This window comes from Marmota marmota, unplaced genomic scaffold (genome assembly GCF_001458135.2).
Source record: "Marmota marmota marmota unplaced genomic scaffold, marMar, whole genome shotgun sequence".
NCBI classification, from domain to species: Eukaryota; Metazoa; Chordata; class Mammalia; order Rodentia; family Sciuridae; genus Marmota; species Marmota marmota.
This window is the reverse complement of record NW_026000075.1, coordinates 318795-323476: the sequence shown is the minus strand read 5'-3', so window position 1 is coordinate 323476 and position 4682 is coordinate 318795. Positions and strand designations below refer to the sequence as shown.

Genomic DNA, 4682 nt, shown 5'->3' with positions numbered 1-4682 from the left:
CAGGCGCGGGGTAGGCTCTGCCCGCCCACGCCCAGCACCAGCCCAGGGTTGTCCACAGCGCCGCGGGGGTGGGCCCGCCAATTGCCTTTTAAAGTTTAAGTGTTAATCAGACAGAATTCAAGAGTGTCCCTACAAAAATGTCACCTATTCACTCAAGTTGGATGTGCCATCCTGCGTAGGATGGAGATGAGGTAGAGGGAGGCTCCTGGGAACCTATGACCCTACGTGCCCTGAGAGTATGAAGTGTATGATCTACCAGTGGGAATAGGAGAAGAAATGCTGAAAGGCCCACTGTCAGGAAATGGTACCAGGTCATTGTCACAGGGGCTGCTTGAGCATTTGCAGCATGGAGGGGAAAAGGAGCCAGTCTCACCCCTCCCCTGGATGAGTTATATCCTATCCACAGAACAGCTTTATTGGACCAAAGGAGGATCCCAGCAAGCAGGGCCTGATCCTCCAAGGTGGTTCCTGACCCTGTAGGGCCCCACTGACTGCCAGCTGGCACAGGAGAGGGACCCTCATGTGTTAGCCAGAAGGAGAGGATCAGTTATAGGAGGCCCCCTTCCAGAGCAAGAGAAGAACCTGGAACAAAATGGATTCTTAGAATGGCCTGTGGTGAGGGCCTCTTTGTGCTGTCAGTTCTCATCATTGCCAGTTCTGAGTGTACCCAGTACAGTCTCATCCAGCTGCTGAGGTCCTGGAATTGAGGGAGGATGGTGATGGTGCCAAACCACAGGCGCAGCAGGAGAGCCGCAGGAAAGGGGCTAGCATGCCTCCAGTGTCAGCCTTGGGGCCTTGGTGGCATCAAGGGAGAAGGACACTGGGCCCATTGTACAACAGATGGAGCTTCTTGGAATGCAAGTTGAACATTCGATGAACGTGGAAGCAGTCAGCAAAAATTTAGTTCAACCAGCAGTTAATACGGTGTGCATTTGCTCTGTGCAAGACGTTGTGGGGGGGGGGTTTGGAGGAAACTGGAGATGAGCAGGATGTGGTCTCCACCCTCAAGGGGTCTGAGGACTCTCAAAATAGGAAAATAGATCCAGGCGTCATTTAGGAGTGACAAAATGCTATCAATTGTTATTGACAAGTAAAAATACTGAGTCTGCTGGCCTTACGGGCATTCAAGTCCCATCCATTCACTGTTTCCCAAGCATGTATTTAGATATTCCAGTTTAGACATGCTAAGCTAAAGACTGATGTGACATACCTAAGTGAAGACGTGCAAATGCGGAGCTTGGAATCTGGCTTCAAAATACAAATCAGGATTAAAGGCAAAGAGGAGATCACCAAGTAACAAGTGTGGGGAGAAAAGAACAGACAGGAAGGATGTGCATGAGTTGGAGGGTGCTGGTGGGTAGTAAAGGAGGCAGCTAAAGAGTTGAGGTGTTATTTTAAAGGGTGATGCTGTGTTAACAGAAATGGAATTCCCAGAGACGTGAAATGCAGCCCATCCTTTCTGGGTGGTAGTATTGGCACAATGAAGCCTCCTCTTCCTTCTCTCCAGATGAGAGGAGCTTTCTGCAGCCTGTGGTGGGCATGAGGATGCTGACTGTGCATCCTGCCCTTAGGACAGCCCCAGTCACTGTGCACAGCACTCCACATGTTATCATTGGTACACACTCCTTACTCACCCTGCTGTTGTTTCTCACTGTAAGGTACACATGAATTGGTCAACTTGCCTGAGATCCCAGGTAGGAAACTAAGCCAGGATCCCACCAACATGTCTCTAACAGGCCTGGCCTTGCAGGAACAGTGGCTGGTTTCAAAATACAAAGTCTGTGGTGTCTGAATTCACAGGACAGGGTCTATATAGGGTCTGACCTGACAGAATCTAGACAGAGCCAATTAAACTGAACTAGTTGAGCCTGACACTAGTTTGACATAATTCACTTGTGTTAGGTGTGAAGTCAGCTATCAAACCTGCTCCCTTTTCAGAATTTCTTAAACACTGGCCTCTTGCCTGCTTCCACAGTTTCTTGGGTTCTCTTGTTCTCAGGGCTTAGTATTCGCTCCACAACCGATGCTGCATGCCTTACTGCCCCACCTTCTGGTCCTCTCTCCTAAATCTGCTCTATCTGTCCCTTCTAACATGCAAATTTCTCTACCACCAAAAGACTCACTTTTCTATTTACCATCTTGATGATAGTTTCTTTTTCTACTCCCTTCCATAGTTCTCTAGTGCTATGCAAAATGTATTCCTAAGGATGGCATTCAAAGTCATTTATAAACTGAATCCCAGGGTTCTCTACTCACAACCAGCTACTGTGGACAAGGAGAGCACCCTGACACTGTCCTCATTCTTCATGCTGGCCAAGTCAGTGTCTTTATTGTCAGCATCATTGCTGTTATAGAATTTTATTTCCCACTCATCTCAAAAGTTTCATGTACTCTCTCACAATGAAAGTAACTGAGTTCTACACCATGAAATCCAACATTCTTGTCCCCTCTCTCTGGAGTGGGATTGGGAGCCAGTCTGTTCTGGGAAATTTTCCCAGATGGGCAAAGGGACCTCCCTTTCCTGTTCCCTTCTACATAGAAGGGAAGTGTGTGTGTGTGTGTGTGGGGGGGGGTTGGGGGCGGGCACACAAGAGTGGGCACTCTGGACCACTGTACCCCTTCCCTCACTCTTCCTCATGCTCTCTACCACCAAAAGACTGGCATCTTCTGGAATTATTTCCGGGTTTACTCTTGAAATCATTCATCTGTTGTGTCTACTTTTACAAAGGATGATGTGAATATGTGATTTTTATATGTGTTTATCTATTTTGGATACATTCCTATTTCTAGTGGGTACAGTCTTATGTATTCCTGTATGTGGAGCATGCACATATGCTGATGGGTAGGCCTACTGTTCCAAATGACCCAAAAGGAATAATCAAAATTGAATATTTCATATGAATACAGCATACACATATGCTGATGTGTGGTGGTGGTGGGGCTATGTGGGGTTACATTCAGGATTTTAGTAGGGAAGGAATGTGATTGGCCCTGTAGTAACAATGAATTGGTTTATTTTATGGGTCACTATCAGTGACTCCCTTGTGAATCACATTATGTGAATATTTATGCCTGTGGTCTGATGTGCATGTAGCACTATCATCTCTGAGGTGACAGTGGGTGCGGAGCCATGCCCTCTGAGAATGATACACAAAAAGAATTTCATTAAAATATGCTGAAAGGCTTTTTTTTTTTTTTTTTTTTAAAAAAAGCAGTTACAAAACGTTCCCCAAATCTAGTTTGCAATAACAAATATAATGTTGTATTTACTATTTACAGTTTTAAACTCTGGTTCAGTAAACTGTTTTGAACTCATCACCTTTATTCCTTTTACAATAATAAACCTGAAACTTTTATTTTACTGAATTGGGGGTACTCTTATTTTTCAGCTATGTTCTGAAATATGTGTAACAGAAAAGAGCTCAAAACACGATCTCCATTGAATGGTAATGTTTTGTTCTATATGGAGAAGGATAGGACAACATTTTGGGAAAAAGAAACCCAACGCATAAAGGATTAATTTACTAGCGCTTTCCCCAAGTAGACGTCTACATTCTTCTGATAATGTCTAGTTTCGTGTATGGGGAAAACACTGAAAGAGAACATTCATGTGGATCCTGGCTTACATTCGGTCGTCTGAGTAAATGAGCCCAATTACCTGAAGAGGCGCGGAGGAATCACTTCCTGGAACCTTCCTTTGCAGAAAGAACACTTTCGGGCGGGGCCCCTCACCTTCACCAACAGGCCTGGGTGGTGGCACTGGGTCAGGCGGGGTCGGGCTTTGGCAGTGACGCCTGTAGGTGCAGGCGGCGCGCTGTGAGGGAGGCTCCCCGCGGTGGCTCCCCAGCCCGGGCCCGAGCCCCTGATTGGGCCCGCCCCACTCCGCCCGCTCCAGCCTCGCTCCCGGCGGGGACGCTAGCTGAGCCGGCGCTGGCTGCCTGGCCCTGGCCAGAGATTTAAAGCCCGCAAGTTTTGTTCTTGAGACCAATGACTTTGCTCCTCCGTGAGGTGGAAAGCAGACCTCCGATTTGGACGTTTAGGGAGCTGGGCTTGCACTTGGTGAGTTTTTTTTTTCCTTTTAAATTGCTTTTAAGATTAAACTTGAGTTTGAAAGTAAACCATGGGGGAAGACGGCCGGTGGTTGGGGGGGAGGGATTTATAAAAAAAAAAAAAAAAATAGACCGCTGTAGTGCAGTGTTATTTGATGTAAATTAGTTTTCTTCCTTTGTTATTCAGGTCCGCAGAAGGCATAAGTAGTGTGACTAGAAACCTCTTAACAAGTCTCGCCTGCCTTTAGAATTCTTGCTGGAAAACTAGAATAAGTTGATCCGACAACCGCAAGTCAAAACTTATCCGTATATGAGTATCTGTTACGTTAAAGGAATGGGTCACGATCCTGGTGAATAGTGTACCGAGGCCAGTTGTTTCTTTGATATGGAATAAATATACATGTTATCAGCTGCACGATAAAAACCGTGCCCAGCAGCAGATTGCATCTTAACGTGATTCGAGGCCTCTCGGTGGGTTTGGAAATGTTGCCTTTCCTTTCTGATCACTAAATGGAGACGTTCTCGCACTGTTGGCGGGATAAGCATCCCGTCCCTGGATGGGTTTTCTTTGTGCGGCGGAGCAGAGACGCTTGCTCCCTGGGTCCCAGGCAGGGCGGCGGGAGCGGGGGGCTG

At 46.8% G+C, this 4682-nt stretch overlaps 2 protein-coding genes across 3 annotated transcripts in view; one reads left to right on the top strand and one right to left on the bottom strand.

Moving 5' to 3' along the window:
* Mcf2l2 (MCF.2 cell line derived transforming sequence-like 2) overlaps positions 1–4682 on the bottom strand; it is a 255029-nt gene that overhangs the window by 61682 nt on the left and 188665 nt on the right. The gene's annotated exons all lie outside the window — the stretch shown is intronic.
* Positions 3841–4682, top strand: part of B3gnt5 (UDP-GlcNAc:betaGal beta-1,3-N-acetylglucosaminyltransferase 5) — an 18555-nt gene continuing 17713 nt past the window's right edge. The window contains exon 1 of the mRNA XM_048814214.1: positions 3841–4059. The gene's annotated coding sequence lies outside the window, so the exon portion shown is untranslated. The remainder of the gene's footprint in view (positions 4060–4682) is intronic.